This window comes from Hyperolius riggenbachi, chromosome 7 (genome assembly GCF_040937935.1).
Source record: "Hyperolius riggenbachi isolate aHypRig1 chromosome 7, aHypRig1.pri, whole genome shotgun sequence".
Lineage (NCBI taxonomy): Eukaryota > Metazoa > Chordata > Amphibia > Anura > Hyperoliidae > Hyperolius > Hyperolius riggenbachi.
Genome location: NC_090652.1, coordinates 32131839 through 32141838, shown reverse-complemented (window position 1 = coordinate 32141838; position 10000 = coordinate 32131839). Strand labels below are relative to the sequence as shown.

The following is a 10000-nucleotide window of genomic DNA, read 5'->3' as shown; positions in this document are numbered from 1 at the left end:
AGTGTCTCTTGCGGCCATGGCCTGTAACATGCTCATCATTCTAGCTTTCATGCAGATTATTATGCAATTTGTGAGCGTCATGGAAGTGGGACAGTCAAATACACTTCCTGACGATTAACGCATTTCCAAGCTGCCTACAATATTAATTCAATTTGCATGCAACCTGGATTTATTACTGTCTCATTGACCATCTCTAGTCTCTAAGAGTTATCATTTAACTCTGTCCAACCTTAACAAACTCCAAGTTAACGCTTGAAATGCTTTCATGGACTACATGAGAGAAACTATTTAAAATGGTCAGAAAAGGTGAACAGAGCGTGGGGGTATAGCTCAGTGGTAGAGCATTCGACTGCAGATCAAGAGGTCCTTGGTTCAAATCTGAGTGCCCCCTTGATATGATCTAGCTCTTTGCTCTTTCTCTAAACTCTTTACATAAACCAATACTCTCAAGGCAGTAATAAAGAGAACTACGTTAATCAAAATATCCCGTTATGCTGCAGAATCGTAGTAACTTGGTGAAAGTTCACATGCTCCCTCCAAGCAGCCACATTTCTGAAGTGTTCTTTTCTTTACATAGCCAAAGTAAATTTGTTTTTTCTTTCCATACGTATTTTAAAGGATCCTGCAAAAGAACAGCAAAAGCTACAAAATGTCTACAATGTAAGTCCTCCACTCAAATTAGCAAAGCAGAAGAACTTTGGGCTTCTACATCTGCTGCCAAATACACATGTGCTGGGGTCTAATGCACTTCCTGACGATTAACGCATTTCCAAGCTGCCTACAATATTAATTCAATTTGCATGCAACCTGGATTTATTACTGTCTCATTGACCATCTCTAGTCTCTAAGAGTTATCATTTAACTCTGTCCAACCTTAACAAACTCCAAGTTAACGCTTGAAATGCTTTCATGGACTACATGAGAGAAACTATTTAAAATGGTCAGACAAGCTGAACAGAGCGTGGGGGTATAGCTCAGTGGTAGAGCATTCGACTGCAGATCGAGAGGACCTTGGTTCAAATCCGAGTGCCCCCTTGACATGATCTAGCTCTTTGCTCTTTCTCTAAACTCTTTACATAAACCAATACTCTCAAGGCAGTAATAAAGAGAACTACGTTAATCAAAATATCCCGTTATGCTGCAGAATCGTAGTAACTTGGTGAAAGTTCACATGCTCCCTCCAAGCAACCACATTTCTGAAGTGTTCTTTTCTTTACATATTCAAAGTAAATTTGTTTTTTCTTTCCATACGTATTTTAAAGGATCCTGCAAAAGAACTCAAATTAGCAAAGCAGAAGAACTTTGGGCTTCTACATCTGCTGCCAAATACACATGTGCTGGGGTCTAATGCACTTCCTGACGATTAACGCATTTCCAAGCTGCCTACAATATTAATTCAATTTGCATGCAACCTGGATTTATTACTGTCTCATTGACCATCTCTAGTCTCTAAGAGTTATCATTTAACTCTGTCCAACCTTAACAAACTCCAAGTTAACGCTTGAAATGTTTTCATGGACTACATGAGAGAAACTATTTAAAATGGTCAGAAAAGCTGTACAGAGTGTGGGGGTATAGCTCAGTGGTAGAGCATTCGACTGCAGACCGAGAGGTCCTTGGTTCAAATCCGAGTGCCCCCTTGACATGATCTAGCTTTTTGCTCTTTCTCTAATCTCTTTACATAAACCAATACTCTCAAGGCAGTAATAAAGAGAACTACAATAATCAAAATATCCCGTTATGCTGCAGAATCGTAGTAACTTGGTGAAAGTTCACATGCTCCCTCCAAGCAACCACATATCTGAAGTGTTCTTTTCTTTACATATCCAAAGTAAATTTGGTTTTTCTTTCCATACGTATTTTAAAGGATCCTGCAAAAGAACAGCAAAAGCTACAAAATGTCTACAATGTAAGTCCTCCACTCAAATTAGCAAAACAGAAGAACTTTTGGCTTCTACATCTGCTGCCAATTACACATGTGCTGGGGTCTAATGCAGTGGCAGAAATGGCAACTGCAGAATGAGAAGTTTCTGGGTCTGACGAAAGTGTCTCTTGCGGCCATGGTCTGTAACATGCTCATCATTCTAGCTTCCATGCAGATTATTATGCAAATTGTGAGCGTCATGGAAGTGGGACATTCAAATACACTTCCTGACGATTAACGCATTTCCAAGCTGCCTACAATATTAATTCAATTTGCATGCAACCTGGATTTATTACTGTCTCATTGACCATCTCTAGTCTCTAAGAGTTATCATTTAACTCTGTCCAACCTTAACAAACTCCAAGTTAACGCTTGAAATGCTTTCATGGACTACATGAGAGAAACTATTTAAAATGGTCAGAAAAAGTGAACAGAGCGTGGGGGTATAGCTCAGTGGTAGAGCATTTGACTGCAGATCAAGAGGTCCTTGGTTCAAATCCGAGTGCCCCCTTGCTATGATCTAGCTCTTTGCTCTTTCTCTAAACTCTTTACATAAACCAATACTCTCAAGGCAGTAATAAAGAGAACTACGTTAATCAAAATATCCCGTTATGCTGCAGAATCGTAGTAACTTGGTGAAAGTTCACATGCTCCCTCCAAGCAGCCACATTTCTGAAGTGTTCTTTTCTTTACATAGCCAAAGTAAATTTGTTTTTTCTTTCCATACGTATTTTAAAGGATCCTGCAAAAGAACAGCAAAAGCTACAAAATGTCTACAATGTAAGTCCTCCACTCAAATTAGCAAAGCAGAAGAACTTTGGGCTTCTACATCTGCTGCCAAATACACATGTGCTGGGGTCTAATGCACTTCCTGACGATTAACGCATTTCCAAGCTGCCTACAATATTAATTCAATTTGCATGCAACCTGGATTTATTACTGTCTCATTGACCATCTCTAGTCTCTAAGAGTTATCATTTAACTCTGTCCAACCTTAACAAACTCCAAGTTAACGCTTGAAATGCTTTCATGGACTACATGAGAGAAACTATTTAAAATGGTCAGAAAAGCTGAACAGAGCGTGGGGGTATAGCTCAGTGGTAGAGCATTCGACTGCAGATCGAGAGGTCCTTGGTTCAAATCTGAGTGCCCCCTTGACATGATCTAGCTCTTTGCTCTTTCTCTAAACTCTTTAAATAAACCAATACTCATAAGGCAGTAATAAAGAGAACTACGTTAATCAAAATATCCCGTTATGCTGCAGAATCGTAGTAACTTGGTGAAAGTTCACATGCTCCACATTTCTGAAGTGTTCTTTTCTTTACATATTCAAAGTAAATTTGAATATTCAAAGTAAATTTGAATATACAAAGTAAATTTGTTTTTTCTTTCCATACGTATTTTAAAGGATCCTGCAAATGAACAGCAAAAGCTACAAAATGTGTACAATGTAAGTCCTCCACTCAAATTAGCAAAGCAGAAGAACTTTGGGCTTCTACATCTGCTGCCAAATACACATGTGCTGGGGGCTAATGCAGTGGCAGAAATGGCAACTGCAGAATGAGAAGTTTCTGGGTCTGACGAAAGTGTCTCTTGCGGCCATGGTCCGTAACATGCTCATCATTCTAGCTTTCATGCAGATTATTATGCAAATTGTGAGCGTCATGGAAGTGGGACATTCAAATACACTTCCTGACGATTAATGCATTTCCAAGCTGCTTACAATATTAATTCAATTTGCATGCAACCTGGATTTATTACTGTCTCATTGACCATCTCTAGTCTCTAAGAGTTATCATTTAACTCTGTCCAACCTTAACAAACTCCAAGTTAACGCTTGAAATGTTTTCATGGACTACATGAGAGAAACTATTTAAAATGGTCAGAAAAGCTGAACAGAGCGTGGGGGTATAGCTCAGTGGTAGAGCATTCGACTGCAGATCGAGAGGTCCTTGGTTCAAATCCGAGTGCCCCCTTGATATGATCTAGCTCTTTGCTCTTTCTCTAATCTCTTTACATAAACCAATACTCTCAAGGCAGTAATAAAGAGAACTACAATAATCAAAATATCCCGTTATGCGGCAGAATCGTAGTAACTTGGTGAAAGTTCACATGCTCCCTCCAAGCAACCACATATCTGAAGTGTTCTTTTCTTTACATATCCAAAGTAAATTTGGTTTTTCTTTCCATACGTATTTTAAAGGATCCTGCAAAAGAACAGCAAAAGCTACAAAATGTCTACAATGTAAGACCTCCACTCAAATTAGCAAAGCAGAAGAACTTTGGGCTTCTACATCTGCTGCCAAATACACATGTGCTGGGGTCTAATGCAGTGGCAGAAATGGCAACTGCAGAATGAGAAGTTTCTGGGTCTGACGAAAGTGTCTCTTGCGGCCATGGTCCGTAACATGCTCATCATTCTAGCTTTCATGCAGATTATTATGCAAATTGTGAGCGTCATGGAAGTGGGACATTCAAATACACTTCCTGACGATTAACGCATTTCCAAGCTGCCTACAATATTAATTCAATTTGCATGCAACCTGGATTTATTACTGTCTCATTGACCATCTCTAGTCTCTAGAGTTATCATTTAACTCCGTCCAACCTTAACAAACTCCAAGTTAACGCTTGAAATGTTTTCATGGACTACATAAGAGAAACTATTTAAAATGGTCAGAAAAGCAGAACAGAGTGTGGGGGTATAGCTCAGTGGTAGAGCATTCGACTGCAGATCAAGAGGTCCTTGGTTCAAATCCGAGTGCCCCCTTGACTTGATCTAGCTCTTTGCTCTTTCTCTAATCTCTTTACATAAACCAATACTCTCAAGGCAGTAATAAAGAGAACTACAATAATCAAAATATCCCGTTATGCTGCAGAATCGTAGTAACTTGGTGAAAGTTCACATGCTCCCTCCAAGCAACCACATTTCTGAAGTGTTCTTTTCTTTACATATCCAAAGTAAATTTGTTTTTTCTTTCCATACGTATTTTAAAGGATCCTGCAAAAGAACAGCAAAAGCTACAAAATGTCTACAATGTAAGTCCTCCACTCAAATTAGCAAAGCAGAAGAACTTTGGGCTTCTACATCTGCTGCCAAATACACATGTGCTGGGGTCTAATGCACTTCCTGACGATTAACGCATTTCCAAGCTGCCTACAATATTAATTCAATTTGCATGCAACCTGGATTTATTACTGTCTCATTGACCATCTCTAGTCTCTAAGAGTTATCATTTAACTCTGTCCAACCTTAACAAACTCCAAGTTAACGCTTTAAATGCTTTCATGGACTACATGAGAGAAACTATTTAAAATGGTCAGAAAAGCTGAACAGAGCGTGGGGGTATAGCTCAGTGGTAGAGCATTCGACTGCAGATCGAGAGGTCCTTGGTTCAAATCCGAGTGCCCCCTTGACATGATCTAGCTCTTTGCTCTTTCTCTAATCTCTTTACATAAACCAATACTCTCAAGGCAGTAATAAAGAGAACTACAATAATCAAAATATCCCGTTATGCTGCAGAATCGTAGTAGCTTGGTGAAAGTTCACATGCTCCCTCCAAGCAACCACATTTCTGAAGTGTTCTTTTCTTTACATATCCAAAGTAAATTTGGTTTTTCTTTCCATACGTATTTTAAAGGATCCTGCAAATGAACAGCAAAAGCTACAAAATGTCTACAATGTAAGTCCTCCACTCAAATTAGCAAAGCAGAAGAACTTTGGGCTTCTACATCTGCTGCCAAATACACATGTGCTGGGGTCTAATGCAGTGGCAAAAATGGCAACTGCAGAATGAGAAGTTTCTGGGTCTGACGAAAGTGTCTCTTGCGGCCATGGTCCGTAACATGCTCATCATTCTAGCTTTCATGCAGATTATTATGCAAATTGTGAGCGTCATGGAAGTGGGACATTCAAATACACTTCCTGACGATTAACGCATTTCCAAGCTGCCTACAATATTAATTCAATTTGCATGCAACCTGGATTTATTACTGTCTCATTGACCATCTCTAGTCTCTAAGAGTTATCATTTAACTCTGTCCAACCTTAACAAACTCCAAGTTAACGCTTGAAATGCTTTCATGGACTACATGAGAGAAACTATTTAAAATGGTCAGAAAAGCTGAACAGAGTGTGGGGGTACAGCTCAGTGGTAGAGCATTCGACTGCAGATCGAGAGGTCCTTGGTTCAAATCCGAGTGCCCCCTTGACATGATCTAGCTCTTTGCTCTTTCTCTAAACTCTTTACATAAACCAATACTCTCAAGGCAGTAATAAAGAGAACTACGTTAATCAAAATATCCCGTTATGCTGCAGAATCGTAGTAACTTGGTGAAAGTTCACATGCTCCCTCCAAGCAACCACATTTCTGAAGTGTTCTGTTCTTTACATATCCAAAGTAAATTTGTTTTTTCTTTCCATACGTATTTTAAAGGATCCTGCAAAAGAACAGCAAAAGCTACAAAATGTCTACAATGTAAGTCCTCCACTCAAATTAGCAAAGCAGAAGAACTTTGGGCTTCTACATCTGCTGCCAAATACACATGTGCTGGGGTCTAATGCACTTCCTGACGATTAACGCATTTCCAAGCTGCCTACAATATTAATTCAATTTGCATGCAACCTGGATTTATTACTGTCTCATTGACCATCTCTAGTCTCTAAGAGTTATCATTTAACTCTGTCCAACCTTAACAAACTCCAAGTTAACGCTTGAAATGTTTTCATGGACTACATGAGAGAAACTATTTAAAATGGTCAGAAAAGCTGTACAGAGTGTGGGGGTATAGCTCAGTGGTAGAGCATTCGACTGCAGACCGAGAGGTCCTTGGTTCAAATCCGAGTGCCCCCTTGACATGATCTAGCTTTTTGCTCTTTCTCTAATCTCTTTACATAAACCAATACTCTCAAGGCAGTAATAAAGAGAACTACAATAATCAAAATATCCCGTTATGCTGCAGAATCGTAGTAACTTGGTGAAAGTTCACATGCTCCCTCCAAGCAACCACATATCTGAAGTGTTCTTTTCTTTACATATCCAAAGTAAATTTGGTTTTTCTTTCCATACGTATTTTAAAGGATCCTGCAAAAGAACAGCAAAAGCTACAAAATGTCTACAATGTAAGTCCTCCACTCAAATTAGCAAAACAGAAGAACTTTTGGCTTCTACATCTGCTGCCAAATACACATGTGCTGGGGTCTAATGCAGTGGCAGAAATGGCAACTGCAGAATGAGAAGTTTCTGGGTCTGACGAAAGTGTCTCTTGCGGCCATGGTCTGTAACATGCTCATCATTCTAGCTTTCATGCAGATTATTATGCAAATTGTGAGCGTCATGGAAGTGGGACATTCAAATACACTTCCTGACGATTAACGCATTTCCAAGCTGCCTACAATATTAATTCAATTTGCATGCAACCTGGATTTATTACTGTCTCATTGACCATCTCTAGTCTCTAAGAGTTATCATTTAACTCTGTCCAACCTTAACAAACTCCAAGTTAACGCTTGAAATGCTTTCATGGACTACATGAGAGAAACTATTTAAAATGGTCAGAAAAGATGAACAGAGCGTGGGGGTATAGCTCAGTGGTAGAGCATTCGACTGCAGATCGAGAGGTCCTTGGTTAAAATCCGAGTGCCCCCTTGATATGATCTAGCTCTTTGCTCTTTCTCTAAACTCTTTACATAAACCAATACTCTCAAGGCAGTAATAAAGAGAACTACGTTAATCAAAATATCCCGTTATGCTGCAGAATCGTAGTAACTTGGTGAAAGTTCACATGCTCCCTCCAAGCAGCCACATTTCTGAAGTGTTCTTTTCTTTACATAGCCAAAGTAAATTTGTTTTTTCTTTCCATACGTATTTTAAAGGATCCTGCAAAAGAACAGCAAAAGCTACAAAATGTCTACAATGTAAGTCCTCCACTCAAATTAGCAAAGCAGAAGAACTTTGGGCTTCTACATCTGCTGCCAAATACACATGTGCTGGGGTCTAATGCACTTCCTGACGATTAACGCATTTCCAAGCTGCCTACAATATTAATTCAATTTGCATGCAACCTGGATTTATTACTGTCTCATTGACCATCTCTAGTCTCTAAGAGTTATCATTTAACTCTGTCCAACCTTAACAAACTCCAAGTTAACGCTTGAAATGCTTTCATGGACTACATGAGAGAAACTATTTAAAATGGTCAGAAAAGCTGAACAGAGCGTGGGGGGAATAGCTCAGTGGTAGAGCATTCGACTGCAGATCGAGAGGTCCTTGGTTCAAATCCGAGTGCCCCCTTGACATGATCTAGCTCTTTGCTCTTTCTCTAAACTCTTTACATAAACCAATACTCTCAAGGCAGTAATAAAGAGAACTACGTTAATCAAAATATCCCGTTATGCTGCAGAATCGTAGTAACTTGGTGAAAGTTCACATGCTCCCTCCAAGCAACCACATTTCTGAAGTGTTCTTTTCTTTACATATTCAAAGTAAATTTGTTTTTTCTTTCCATACGTATTTTAAAGGATCCTGCAAAAGAACAGCAAAAGCTACAAAATGTCTACAATGTAAGTCCTCCACTCAAATTAGCAAAGCAGAAGAACTTTGGGCTTCTACATCTGCTGCCAAATACACATGTGCTGGGGTCTAATGCACTTCCTGACGATTAACGCATTTCCAAGCTGCCTACAATATTAATTCAATTTGCATGCAACCTGGATTTATTACTGTCTCATTGACCATCTCTAGTCTCTAAGAGTTATCATTTAACTCTGTCCAACCTTAACAAACTCCAAGTTAACGCTTGAAATGTTTTCATGGACTACATGAGAGAAACTATTTAAAATGGTCAGAAAAGCTGAACAGAGCGTGGGGGTATAGCTCAGTGGTAGAGCATTCGACTGCAGTTCGAGAGGTCCTTGGTTCAAATCCGAGTGCCCCTTTGATATGATCTAGCTCTTTGCTCTTTCTCTAATCTCTTTACATAAACCAATACTCTCAAGGCAGTAATAAAGAGAACTACAATAATCAAAATATCCTGTTATGCTGCAGAATCGTAGTAACTTGGTGAAAGTTCACATGCTCCCTCCAAGCAACCACATATCTGAAGTGTTCTTTTCTTTACATATCCAAAGTAAATTTGGTTTTTCTTTCCATACGTATTTTAAAGGATCCTGCAAAAAAACAGCAAAAGCTACAAAATGTCTACAATGTAAGTCCTCCACTCAAATTAGAAAGCAGAAGAACTTTGGGCTTCTACATCTGCTGCCAAATACACATGTGCTGGGGTCTAATGCAGTGGCAGAAATGGCAACTGCAGAATGAGAAGTTTCTGGGTCTGACGAAAGTGTCTCTTGCGGCCATGGTCCGTAACATGCTCATCATTCTAGCTTTCATGCAGATTATTATGCAAATTGTGAGCGTCATGGAAGTGGGACATTCAAATACACTTCCTGACGATTAACGCATTTCCAAGCTGCCTACAATATTAATTCAATTTGCATGCAACCTGGATTTATTACTGTCTCATTGACCATCTCTAGTCTCTAAGAGTTATCATTTAACTCTGTCCAACCTTAACAAACTCCAAGTTAACGCTTGAAATGCTTTCATGGACTACATGAGAGAAACTATTTAAAATGGTCAGAAAAGGTGAACAGAGCGTGGGGGTATAGCTCAGTGGTAGAGCATTCGACTGCAGATCGAGAGGTCCTTGGTTCAAAAATTCGAGTGCCCCCTTGACATGATCTAGCTCTTTGCTCTTTCTCTAAACTCTTTACATAAACCAATACTCTCAAGGCAGTAATAAAGAGAACTACGTTAATCAAAATATCCTGTTATGCTGCAGAATCGTAGTAACTTGGTGAAAGTTCACATGCTCCCTCCAAGCAACCACATTTCTGAAGTGTTCTTTTCTTCACATATTCAAAGTAAATTTGTTTTTTCTTTCCATACGTATTTTAAAGGATCCTGCAAAAGAACAGCAAAAGCTACAAAATGTCTACAATGTAAGTCCTCCACTCAAATTAGCAAACCAGAAGAACTTTGGGCTTCTACATCTGCTGCCAAATACACATGTGCT

At 39.2% G+C, this 10000-nt stretch overlaps 14 non-coding genes across 14 annotated transcripts; all 14 read left to right on the top strand.

Moving 5' to 3' along the window:
- The first annotated feature begins 319 nt into the window (after positions 1-319).
- Positions 320-391, top strand: TRNAC-GCA (transfer RNA cysteine (anticodon GCA)). Its single transcript has one exon. It is a non-coding gene; the product is annotated as a tRNA-Cys (tRNA).
- Positions 392-963: 572 nt separating this feature from the next.
- On the top strand, positions 964-1035 carry TRNAC-GCA (transfer RNA cysteine (anticodon GCA)). The gene has a single exon. It is a non-coding gene; the product is annotated as a tRNA-Cys (tRNA).
- Positions 1036-1568: 533 nt separating this feature from the next.
- On the top strand, positions 1569-1640 carry TRNAC-GCA (transfer RNA cysteine (anticodon GCA)). Its single transcript has one exon. It is a non-coding gene; the product is annotated as a tRNA-Cys (tRNA).
- Positions 1641-2363: 723 nt separating this feature from the next.
- TRNAC-GCA (transfer RNA cysteine (anticodon GCA)) lies at positions 2364-2435 on the top strand. The gene has a single exon. It is a non-coding gene; the product is annotated as a tRNA-Cys (tRNA).
- Positions 2436-3007: 572 nt separating this feature from the next.
- On the top strand, positions 3008-3079 carry TRNAC-GCA (transfer RNA cysteine (anticodon GCA)). The gene has a single exon. It is a non-coding gene; the product is annotated as a tRNA-Cys (tRNA).
- A 749-nt stretch (positions 3080-3828) lies between these two features.
- Positions 3829-3900, top strand: TRNAC-GCA (transfer RNA cysteine (anticodon GCA)). Its single transcript has one exon. It is a non-coding gene; the product is annotated as a tRNA-Cys (tRNA).
- A 722-nt stretch (positions 3901-4622) lies between these two features.
- TRNAC-GCA (transfer RNA cysteine (anticodon GCA)) lies at positions 4623-4694 on the top strand. The gene has a single exon. It is a non-coding gene; the product is annotated as a tRNA-Cys (tRNA).
- Positions 4695-5266: 572 nt separating this feature from the next.
- On the top strand, positions 5267-5338 carry TRNAC-GCA (transfer RNA cysteine (anticodon GCA)). The gene has a single exon. It is a non-coding gene; the product is annotated as a tRNA-Cys (tRNA).
- Positions 5339-6061: 723 nt separating this feature from the next.
- TRNAC-GCA (transfer RNA cysteine (anticodon GCA)) lies at positions 6062-6133 on the top strand. The gene has a single exon. It is a non-coding gene; the product is annotated as a tRNA-Cys (tRNA).
- A 572-nt stretch (positions 6134-6705) lies between these two features.
- Positions 6706-6777, top strand: TRNAC-GCA (transfer RNA cysteine (anticodon GCA)). The gene has a single exon. It is a non-coding gene; the product is annotated as a tRNA-Cys (tRNA).
- A 723-nt stretch (positions 6778-7500) lies between these two features.
- TRNAC-GCA (transfer RNA cysteine (anticodon GCA)) lies at positions 7501-7572 on the top strand. Its single transcript has one exon. It is a non-coding gene; the product is annotated as a tRNA-Cys (tRNA).
- Positions 7573-8145: 573 nt separating this feature from the next.
- On the top strand, positions 8146-8217 carry TRNAC-GCA (transfer RNA cysteine (anticodon GCA)). Its single transcript has one exon. It is a non-coding gene; the product is annotated as a tRNA-Cys (tRNA).
- A 572-nt stretch (positions 8218-8789) lies between these two features.
- Positions 8790-8861, top strand: TRNAC-GCA (transfer RNA cysteine (anticodon GCA)). The gene has a single exon. It is a non-coding gene; the product is annotated as a tRNA-Cys (tRNA).
- A 722-nt stretch (positions 8862-9583) lies between these two features.
- TRNAC-GCA (transfer RNA cysteine (anticodon GCA)) lies at positions 9584-9657 on the top strand. The gene has a single exon. It is a non-coding gene; the product is annotated as a tRNA-Cys (tRNA).
- The last annotated feature ends 343 nt before the right edge of the window (positions 9658-10000 follow it).